Genomic DNA, 12,878 nt, shown 5'->3' with positions numbered 1-12,878 from the left:
AATCAGAAACTAGTAGAACAACTTACATTTTGAAAAAAAATTTCTCATTTGGATTCATTGTTCGACTATGGATGGAGGCGACGGCGATTGCAGCGACGATGGATGGAAGCGACGGCGATTGCAGCGACGATGGATGGAGGCGATGGCGACGATGGATGGAGGCGACGGGATGAGCAGTGATGGCGGGAGATGAATTCTGCAAATGAGAAATTAATTCAATTGTTAACCCTAATTTTATTAGTGAAATGTCCATTATACCCCCGCCTTGTATAGTGAAGTAAATCTGTGATAGAGTGAACTGATGTTTCCTTCAAATTCGAAAATCACATGTGTTAAAACTAGCCCTTGATTTTCTTGATCTTGTGGCTGTGATTTGTTCTCTAGTTATATACTTAATGGGCACTTTCCCCATATCACTACTCTATATAGTTGTGATCAATGTCGAACCAATTTTAAAGACCGAACTAGAGACCAAATCTGGGCCATTAGATCTAGTTTTTTTGATGAGATGTGCTGCTGTGAAAAAATTTTCGGCTTCATTACAAGCCCATTTTACTTCATTCTGTACGTAATACCTTGAAACTACAACATGTTTTTACTTGCTTCCAGTAGGTTTTGAAATGATTCAACACATGCTTCATTCAAATTCATTGATGTGGGTTTTTGCTTGATTAATATTTTAAAATGCAATTTATTCAAATGAGTTTATTACTTCATTCAGAAACATTATTACTTCATTGGATAAGATTTTTACTTCATTCCAGTAGGACTTCAAATGCTTCTACACATACTTCATTCCAATAATTTATTACATTATTCCATGTGTTTATTAAACCATATTAGCGCCATGGCGGTGGTGATAGATATTGTAGAGAGAAAGAACGGCACGCGACGGCGAAACCACATTTACGTACTGGAATGAAGTAAAAACCTACTGGAATGAGGTAAAAACCTACTAGAATGAAGTAAAAACCTACTATAATGAAGTAATATATTCTGGAACGAAGTTAAATCTTCGTAACATGTTAGTATGACCTATTTACCTTCGGATGAATTTAAATATGCTCGTGATAAAGGCGAAAATAATTTATAAATTTATGTATCTTATCCATAAAAAACTAGATCTAAAAGCCCTAATTTAGTTGTAGTTAGCAATTAAGTGATGAGTTAGAAATTGATCACTCCCCTATATATATATATATATATATATATAGGGGAGTGATCAATTTCTAACTCATCACTTAATTGCTAATATATATATATATATATATATATATATAGGGGAGTGATCAATTTCTAACTCATCACTTAATTGCTAACTACAACTAATTTAAGGCCATAGGATTTTAGAAAACGTGTGGTCTACAATTTGCCACGTGTAATTTTCGTTTTTATCAATAAAATCAAAAAAGATAAAAAAAAAACGCCAAATTAGGGTTTTATATAAAAATGTCAATATAGTGTTTCGGAAATATCAACACAATGCTTTGAGAATGTCAACACAATGCTTTAAGAATGTTAACCCATTGCTTATATTGACATTCTACATGTATTATATTGACATATTTTATATAGTATGTTGACATTTCTGCTTTACGAAAAAATTGAAAAAAAATCGATTTTTTTTTCAAATTTTGACATCGGAACATATGCATGTATGATATCGTTGGAATCCTTACAAAATTATCTTTAATTTGATATATGTTATATGAATTTAACATTTTGGAATTTCTTTTAAAAGTTAGTTATAACTAAACATGTAGTTAATTGACATTAATACCCCTATTGATATTTTATGGAATTAAATCCTATGGCTTTATTGACGTATTTTGTTGATCGTATTGACATTTCGTGGTTGATGATCTAGGCCCTTAATTTGAATATCTAATGGCTATTATTTAGTTGTAGTTAGCAATTAGGTATTGAGTTAGCAATATAACACTCCCATATATATATATATATATATATATATATATATATATATATATATATACTATGATGACAACCCTCTTTATTGTAACACCATACCATCATTTTAGGCTATTGGATCTGAAAATCGTGTGTTTGTTATGCTGCCACGTGTAAAAACACGGAGGGGTAAAATAGGAAATTTCTAATTTTACGTTACCAGATTGCAGTGCTGTTCATTGAATATTGCAGTCTTACCACAACAATATTGCAGTTTACCATGACTACAATATCTAATACAGTAGACTGCAAACCTGTGTTTTTTCACGAAACTTAATCCTAGGCGTCCATAAATGAGATCTAACGGACTATATTGGTGGTATGGTGTTATCCTATCTATGGTGGCACCATAGTGCACCCATATATATATATATACCCATAGATAGGATAACATCATACCACCAATATAGTCCATTAGATCTCATTTATGGACGCCTAGGATTAAGTTTCGTGAAAAAACACGGGTTCGCAGTGTACTATATTAGATATTGCAGTCGTGGTAAACTGCAATATTGTTGTGGTAAGACTGCAATATTCAATGAACAGCACTGCAATCTGGTAACGTAAAATTAGAAATTGCCTATTTTACCCCTTCGTGTTTTTACACGTGGCAGCATGACAAGCACACTATTTTCAGATCCAATGGCCTAAAATGGTGGTATAGTGTTACAATAAAGAAGGTTGTCATCTTAGTACATCCTATAGGGATGTACTAGTATAACAACTAATTTTAAAGTTACAACGTACATCCAATCTAGTGCTGTCATGTGGCACAAAAATTGCAATATTGTAAACACTAAAATGAAATATATATTTGTAGAAGCTATAAATGAATTTCGCCAGATTGCATTTTTGTTATATGAAGATTGCATTTTTTATTATTAATTATTGAGTTTTGCATTTTCACATAAATAGCATTTTATATAAAGACGGATTGCATTTATATATGTGAAAATGAAAAACTAACACTATAAAATGCAATTTACCTACAACTAAAATGCAATCTGCGGAAATGCATATACAACTAGATTGCATTTTTGTGTTTAAAATATTGCATGTTTTGTGCCACATGGCAGCACCAGATTGGATGTACGTTGTGACTCTAAATAAGGGGGCACCCTAGTGCTCCCCTATATATATATATATATATATATATATATATATATGGGTGCACTATGGTGCCACCATAGATAGGATAGCACCATACCACCAATATAGTCCGTTAGATCTCATTTATGGATGCCTAGGATTAAGTTTCGTGAAAAATCACAGGTTTGCAGTCTACTGTATTAGATATTGCAGTCTACTGTATTAGAAATTGCAGTCGTGGTAAACTGCAATATTGTTGTGGTAAGACTGCAATTTCAATGAACAGCACTGCAATCTGGTAACGTAAAATTAGAAATTTCTTATTTTACCCCTCCGTGTTTTTACACGTGGCAGCATGACAAGCACACGATTTTCAGATCCAATGGCCTAAAATGGTGGTATGGTGTTACAATAAAGAGGGTTGTTATCTTAATACATCCCTATATATATATATATATATATATATATATATATATATATATATATATATAGGGGAGTGATCAAAACAAGTATGTGCTTAAATCAAGAAATGCAGCCCAAATCTTGACCCTAGGATTAGATGATCTAATGGTCAATAATTAACCAAAAATACGGAAGTTCATAATTAAGCATTTTTAGGTCATATTATAAGATTTGGGTTTATGTCATGTTAAGATCATTTTAGGTCATGCTTTGTTAGCATGACCTAAAAATAAACTAACTATGACCTAAAAATGTCCTACGTATGACCGCGTTCTGCGTTTCTGTATTTAAATCTGGTCTTCATAGATCAAAACCCTATATATATATATATATATATATATATATATGTTTGTGTTAAAATGACAACCCCTCTTAAAATGACAATGTGACAACGCTTATACAGCAATATTATAAACGCTACACAGCAATATTACAAACACTACACAACAATCTATAGATTGCTATATAGTGGTCGGATATTGTTGTTCAAGAAAAATTGTTGTACAAAGACCAGCATACTGCTGCCCGTCTTTTTTCAGATTTTTTTTTTGCCACGTGGCAGCTTATTATTCGTCCACGTGTGCACCCTAACATGCCCATATATATATATATATATATATATATATATATATATAGGGATGTACTAGTATAACAAATAATTCACGTGGCACAAAAAATGCAATATTGAAACACTAAAATGCAATATATATTTGTTGAAGCTATAAATGAATTTCGACAGATTGCATTTTTGTTATATGCAGATTGCATATTGTTAAGTTTTGCATTTTAGATATTCACTTTTTAATTTGCATTTTATATATAGATGGATTGCATTTATATATGTGAAAATGCAACACTTAACAATATAAAATGCAATTTATGTGAAAATGCAAAACTCAACACTATAAAATGCAATTTACCTACAACTAAAATGCGATCTGCGAAAATGCATATACAACTAGATTGCATTTTTGTGTTTAAAATATTGCATGTTTTATGCCACATGGCAGCACCAGATTGGATGTACATTGTGACTCTAAATAAGGGGGGCACCCTAGTGCTCCCCTATATATATATGTCATGATAGATGATGTCTTCTTGATTATTCTTTTACCAAATTTATTGCATACACCTGTAACATGATAATTGATGAATCATACTAAGAATAATAATGTGATGGTTGTTACAGGAATTTTGATGCAACTTTTTTTCTTAGATAATTAGTAACATGATCTAACTGTTTCACCATGAAAAAATGATTTCTTGTGGTGTATCGTTTTCAAAGATATTATTGTTGACAGATCATTGGTAAGTATCTTTCACTATCTTCAATTATTGCAGACACCTGTAACATGATAATTGATAGTAAATCATAATTTGATAATATAGTGATGGATATATACTCCTACTACCTTCGTCCCACAATAGGAGTCATATTTGATGTGGGCACAAATTTTAAGAAATATATAGAATAGTAAGATGAAAAAGTTAATGGAATATGAGGTCCATTTTTTAATATTGCTTTTATAATAAAATGTAATGAAGTGAGTTAGCGGAATGTGACACATACTTACGATTTATGGTAAAAGTGAAATGTGACTCTTATAGATGAACTAAAATTGCAATATGTGACTTTTATTGTAGGACGGAGTATGTATTATTGTATTATGTTTATATGTATATGCACGCAGACACATGTAGATGAGACATGTTAAGACAACCTGGCAATGTAAAAAATGACATGCCATTAAGGTCAGTGGCGGAGCCAGAAATTTTATGACTGGGGGGCCAAATTTTATGTTAGCAGTCCTTTTGTCAGACAAAATTGTCATGTTTGACTCGACACGATTTTAAGATATACATGGAAAGTGAGTTTTAAAAATAGTGAAATTTTAAAAAATATAATGGAAAGTGAGTTGAAAAATATAGTGAAATGTGAGTCTTATTTTTATATACTATTAATTTTATAATAAAATGCGAGTATGAATGAATTAATAGATTGCGAGAAAGAGATGAATAGTGCAAAAAATTAAAATATGTACAATATAAATTATAAATATATATATATATGGAGACAAAGTCGATGTGAATCAGTTTTTATTCTTAGATTGTAGTTATATTTAATATTACTTGTTTTTAGTGATTAATTCCCTTATTAATAGACAATCATACAATTAAAAATATTTAAAAGTACCAAATATATGCATATAAAAGTTTTACTAAAGTATATATTAATGTATAAATAAATATTGGTGTGTGAAATTCATTACTTCAGAGTTCAGATTATAATTTTTACATAAAATAAAAAAAAATCTCAAATGATAATAAACATATATCGAGTATAAGGGAATTAATCACTAAAAACAAGTAGTATTAAATATAACTACAATATACTGCACAAGGCACGAACTTGTTATGCTTTGTGCACATATACTACATATAGGTACAGTTAGAATTGTTGAGGGCCCAAGGGCCCCCCTCCCCACACGATTAAGGTTGACCTAGAAAAGAATTTGATTGATGAATGTATATAATTATATGTACATAATCGAGCTTTTTCAAATATTTTATAAATATTAACTGATTTAAAATAGTTATAATCATTTTGCAACAGTTTAAAAATAAATTGAATTTTAACTTAAATATATGCATATTTATGTGAAATTTATTATTTTACTAAATATTACTCCCTCTGTCCACAAACAATAGATCACTTTTGTCATTTTGGGCGTCCACAAAAAATAGATCACTTTCTTAAAATGGAAAGTTTATCTCTCATACTTTACTCACTTTTTCTCCCTCTCTCTCTTACTTTACCTACTTTTTCTCCCCCTCTCTCTTATTTTACCAATTCTACATTAAAACCCGTGTCATACACAAAGTGATATATTTTTTGTAGACAGAGGGAGTATGTAATTAATTCGAATTAAGCTCGAAATCATATTACAATTTGACATAGAGTTTCAATATCAATTCTTTGTTATGGCTACATAACAATGCAACAAATAACAAAGCTAACTTTTTAATTACAATCAATTAAATCTAAAAATTAAGAATATTATTTACGAGTACAATTTTTGTACATTTATCTTTTCTATGATTAGATAGTACAATAAATAATTATGGTTATTATAGGAAATCTAACGCAACTTTTAATCGTAAGAAAATGTTGTCACATGATCTAACCGTGTGAAACTAGAAAAAATTGACAATATTGTAGACAGTTTGTGAGATATATGGACCAATTGTGAATTAGGCTGGAGAAATTAATTGTGGGCTTAATTAATTCAAAGCCCAGATTCTATTATTTGTGGCCCAATGTGTTGTGTCCCAAAACTTACCTGGGATTAACCGATGGCTGCCACCCGGATCTTGAATGCAGGTCGTTGGATCTAGGGTATGTTTGTTGTGAGTGATTAAACTCGTCTCTCTCTTATCCGCCTCTCTCTCATTCGGTAATCTAGACTCTCTCTCTTCTCTAACTTCTCTCTAGCGATTGCTCTCTCTCTCTTCTCCGGTCATCTTCTCCGATCATTCATTCTCTTGTTGTGTGAGGAAGAGTGAGATCCTTTCAACGTTGTGTTGATGTGGTGGATATGTTGGTGATCGAATGGTTGAGTTCTGATCTTCTGCATTCGGTGAAGTTTTGAGAAGATCTCGGTGTGTGAGGGACAATTGGTGATGTTCTGGCAGTGTTCTTGGTGATTGAGACGAGTCCTTGTGATTTCTGTGGTGAATCGCTTCTGTGAAGTAGTAATCGGTTAATCCCTAGGGTTTGGAGGTTGTTCAGTCTCACGGTGCTCCCTTGTGACTCGCGGTGCAGACGGTGGAGGTCTCTGGCCCTTGTGAAGTTGCGTGTGCAACCTGAGCCAAAGTCCCTCGGTTTATTACTTGTGTTTTTGATTGTTCTTGTCTCAGATCCTTTTAGGATCTGAGTTCTTACTATACTAATTGTTCTACTTAGTGTGCAGGTCAAGATCCAAGAATATAGCTATGGAATCTTAACTGGTCAAGGGTTCAGATTAGTACTAGGGTTTCTTTGTATCTTGTAGCATCTATAGATTGTTTAGTTCGATTGTACACCTTGTATCTTGGCTTGTAACTCTGAGATTAGCCATCTCAGAATAATTGTAATAAAGAGGTCCCGGTAATTAGCTAATCCCGAGTGGTCTGATCCTACAGTGGTATCAGAGCCTTGGTTCAGGGGCTGGGCCTGTGTGGCTCGGGGTTCGGTGGTTGCGCTTGCAAGTTCTCCGATGTCTCTGCGTGAGCTCGACCAAGACTTGTGGTGACATGGTGACCTGTATCATGGGGCACAGACATGTGGTCTTTGGTCTGGTGGTCTTGGTTTGAGGGGAGGATTGTGGTAGAGCAAATCATATCCCACATCGGAGAATGAACAAGAGTTGCAAGCATATAAATGGGCTACCCCAACTCCATTAGTATGAGGCCTTTTGGGGAGTACCCCAAGAGCAAAACCATGAGGGCTTTGCCCAAAGCGGACAATATCATACTAATGTGAAATTCGGGTGTGCACCACCGAGACCCTACAGTGGTATCAGAGCCAAGGGGGGGACCACTTGGGCGCGCCGAGTCGCAAAATTAAGGAGGTGGGCTCTTCAGAGTAAAGCTCGGCCTCCGGTATAGGCCCTGAGGTAAGACTTGTATTCCTTAACGAAGGATATTCGCTCTGGTAAATTGGCTAAACCCTTAAACTCTTACTGCTTTCTAGTTTTAGGGGTGGGCAGTTGTTGCTGGTAGTAGTCGATTGCCTCGGCTTTAGGCTATCTGCTTTTGTTTTTCTTGTATAGGTCTTCTAGGACGTACTGCTTTCCAAGGTGCTCTACTGCTTTCTTTCTTCTTCCGTTGTGGTGTGCTTTGGTGTGTTTTAAGTGTTAGCAAATTTTGTGTTCTGGATTTTTTCTTGTATAGCTTGTAAGAGAGAATTACCTATCCATCAAGTGTTATTCCAAACTGCCAAGAGTGACACCCTGCGCCCTCATTCAGTGAGTGCTTGTGAATTGGGAAATCCTCTAGCCAGGGTACTCGTGACAGATAGGGAGGATCTCTGTGATTGAGCTGTGTACATTCTTGAACACATTTTGAGCTAACCACCTGTGTGTGCATGCTTGCGTGTGATCTTAACTGATTACTTGCTCTTGTGTGGAGTCCTAGATTAGCAAATCCATGATTTCCTTGTGTTCTTGGTGAGTTTTCTGTGTCTATGTGGCTTTTAGCTCACCAAAAATTTGTCTGTGCAGGGTTGTGTGTTGTGCCTTGTGTGTTTCTTTTCTTTTTTCTGTGTGTGTTGCCAAAAACTCTTTTGTTTTCAAAATAGCTGCTCCACTTGTTGGGATTACTCCCTTCAATTGTAAAAATGATTTTAGCATTTGGAAGCAAAAGACCATGTGTATTTTGATACAGCAAAAAGTTTTCAAAGCTGTTGAAAATACTATTCCTGAAACAGAATTTGAGGAAAAGAAAGCTGAAATGAATGAGTTGGCAAGGTCAACTATTATCCTCAACCTGAGTGACTCTGTCATAAGGAAGGTTGGAACTATTGATTCTGCTTCTGAATTGTGGAAAACTCTTGAGACCTTGTATACTGAAACTTCCATGTCCAATAGGATGTATTTGTTGGAAAAACTCTTCAAATGTAAGGTTGATCTTACCAAGGACATTGATGACAATGTGGACAGGTTTAAAAAGCTTGTTCAAGACATTAAACATGCTGGTGATAAAACTATTGATGAATATACTAGCATAGCTTTAATGAATGCTATCTCTGACTCATATGTGAAGGCTGCTATCAAGTATGGGAGGGATTCTACTCCCATTGACTTGATCATTAGCACTCTTAAGTCTAAAGAACTTGAACTTAGGGAGAATAATGAGGTTAAAACCAGTTAGAATAAGGCCCTGAATGTTAGATGTAGATCTAGATTCAAGGGAGATAACAAGGGAAGCAAAATGAAAATGGGAAAAAGTCAAACAGAGGAAAGTCTAGGTCTAAGAGTAGGAATCCCAATAAAAACAATAGGAAGTGCTTTAACTATGGTGAACTTGGCCATTATAAGTGAGAATGTACTAAGCCTAAAAAGGCAAAGTCTTATAATGATAATGGGGATGCTCTTGCAAATCTTGCTAAGAATGATGATTCTGAAGGAGTTTGTTTTATGAATCATGATATGTTCTCTGTTCTGCCTCTGCTTGTTCTTTTGCCCAAATTGACTGGTTGATTGATTCTGGATGTACCTTTCATATTTCTCCTTTCAAATGTTTGTACTCTGATTTCAAACATGTTTCTGACTCATTTGTCTCCATGGCAAATGATAAAAAGTGTCAAATTCTTGGGGTTGGGACTGTGTGTTTGAAATTTGAAAATGGTTTTACTTTGAAGTTGGAAAATGTGAAGTATGTTCCTGATCTTTGCTATAACCTGCTTTCATGTACTTCTCTTGAAAAAGATGGTTTTGAGGGAAAATGGGGGGAGGGGGTTATGAAAATCTTTAAGGGGTCTTTATGTGTTTTCAAAGCTTTCAAAAAGTATAACTTGTATGTGTGTTCTGCTTAGTCCCTATGTGATAATAATAGTTCTGCAAATGTGGTAAATGATTCTAAGACTTTCTAATGGAACAATAGGCTTAGACACATGAGTGATAAGGGTTTGAAAATTTTGAAAAAGGATCAGCTTCTCTCCTCAAAAGATTTTCAAAATGATCTTCCTTTCTGTGATACATGTGTGTTAGGTAAGCAGCATAGAGTGTCTTTTCCCTCTCCTGTTACTGAATGTATCAGTAAAGGAGTTCTTGAGTACCTACACATTGATGTGTGGAGACCAGTTTCTGTGACTACCCATTCAGGGTCTGCCTATTTTTTATTTGTGATAGATGACTTTTCTAGAAAGGTCTGGTGTTTTCTTTTAAAGCAAAAGTCTGATGTTTTTAACACTTTTAAAAATTGGAAATGATTAATTAAAAACCAAACGGGAAAATCCTGTTGGGGTTTGGTGCCCCTTGCACAGCGGAAGACTTGTACAAAACAAATAAATCAGACACGGATCTATTTGACCGATTATGCGATTAATCAATTCACATGTTAAACAGATAATTGCATGCTAGAACGCAAATAATTCATGCTCATGAAAAGTAAATCCTAAAACATGAATTCTACGGTTTAGAGTTACCGATTTGATTCTCCAAAGAATCGACGATTGCTCGCGCCTTCTCCACGTGATGATCTTCGATACTAGACCACGGATCTTCTCTCTGGTTCCCGAACTGTATCTCGATATCAGGGTGGGCTGATCTCAGCAAAATACTAGGACTCGAATAACGAAGACAGAAGAAATCCTTTTGGGAATAGGTGAAGAATTCAAAATCTTCCACAGCTGGAGAGTTCGAAATTTTCGAAAAAATTTGAGAATAAAAATTGTGATCATTCTGGATAATTATGATCCAATATAAAACTTAATTATTTAATTGATTCTCCCTTAACTAGATTAAATAATTGTCGATAATTATCCTGTGTTTAAATGCCATGCATTAGATGGGTTTATCTGTTTATTTGGTGTTTATCTATTTTAAATGGATTATCTGCTTTATCTGCTTATGTGATAATTAGCTTATGTGATAATTATGCAAAAACCATATAAAAATATCTAAGTGATGATTACAACAAGTGCGTTGTATATGGTCTCCATCGGTTGGACTGCCAAATTTTGTGAAGTTGAGTTTCTAATATTATCGCCACCTACAGAGTAGGGACAATAATCCTACGAAAACAGTAAGTTCATAAGGAACTGCGAGTTTCAGGGTTCAATCAGAATTTATGAGATAGCTTGATTTTGTTATCAACACATGAACATTGTTATGGGAGTGTGTTGTAGAAATAAAATTTTGTAATGCTAAATCTGATGGTCGTGCTTAGGCAGCATTAGGCGTGTCAACCTCCAGAGGAGGAAGCTATTGATGCGTCGGTGTTGTGACCAGTAAAATTGTCAAAATTTTAATGCGTATTAACCTCCAGAGAAGGATACAATTTATTAATTTTGCTGTTGTAAGATACATAATTGTTTTGTGGTTATTTGTGATTATGTATTGAGCATGAGTATGTGATAATAAGTTTCTTTGCCAAATCTTCATTATGTCATTTAATATTTGTCTGCGATCCTTAAAGAAAGAAAACTCGAATGCCTAAATTATGTAGACCGGAAACGAAAATGGATAAAATTCTCATCGCTGAAAGCTTGGAGTTTATACTCAATGATTCATGTCCTCCATTTCCTCGACATAATTCCACGAAGAATGTTCGAGAATGCATTATGCATGTACTTGACAAGCTCTTTGAGGAATAAGGTTAAGCTATTTTCCTTTAAGTAGCTCGACAAGTCTTGGTTAATGACGATGAAAGATGGATATCAATAGAATCTGTCAAGATGATTCGATTGGAATATCCTAGAGTGACAGAATGTTTTGAGGATCTTTTGATCACTCAAATAGTTTCTGACACAAGTCATCGCCTAAAGTAACAAGAAATGACTACAAGAAGGTTTAACTGAAAGGTAGAAAATCTTCAGAAAAATAGTCGTTGTGTTACTATTAGAGGAAAGTAACATGATAGATGACGAATTCATAAAGGCTGCATTTTTTCTTAAGTCCTAGTTCAGTTGAACAAAAGACTAGATATGGAAATGGGAGAGCCTGGATTGTCATCGAAGTTTGTTTAAAGCGAGAAAAGATGCTTTGTGATTTGGATTGACCTATTTTATAGAAGGACAATGACTTACATGACAATGCAACTTCTAAGTAAGAGATCTTGATCCAGTTAGGTTTTTGTTGCAGTGGGAGCTACTAATGCTCAACTATTGTTTTATAGTTGATGCTTAAGGCATCATAGTATTAAAATAATATAAGTGCGACAAGGTTGAGTATTCAACAACACATCAACTTCTTAATCATTGAATGATAAAGTATTTATGGCTCTTAGCCTTAAGGCCAAGAAAATACTTAGAAATTGTTCGAACTGATCTGGACTATCAAGATTTTAATATTTCGTTAAATAGCTTGAGAGTTGAGAAAGTCTATTTGATGCACTATGAGTTAGAATCATTTGATTTTTCAAGAGATTCAGAATACTTATAGAAGTGCAACATAGAAAGACTAGCAAGTCTTAATGGTTTACACCATAAGGAGACAGGCAAAGAGTTATGATCAGTAGCGGGAGTCTAATCTCCATTGACGAATCCAAGCATTCATCTAATGAATGGGATAGTTATGTAAGAAGGAATCGAAGTCTTTCTAAGACAAGTTTGATTATGTGACAAGTTGTACTCATTAAAATCTTATCATTGATGGGAT

The sequence above is a fragment of the Salvia hispanica genome, chromosome 2, assembly GCF_029641045.1.
Source record: "Salvia hispanica isolate PSC_SH4W2 chromosome 2, Shi_PSC_v1, whole genome shotgun sequence".
Lineage (NCBI taxonomy): Eukaryota > Viridiplantae > Streptophyta > Magnoliopsida > Lamiales > Lamiaceae > Salvia > Salvia hispanica.
Note: the sequence above shows the minus strand (reverse complement) of the source record.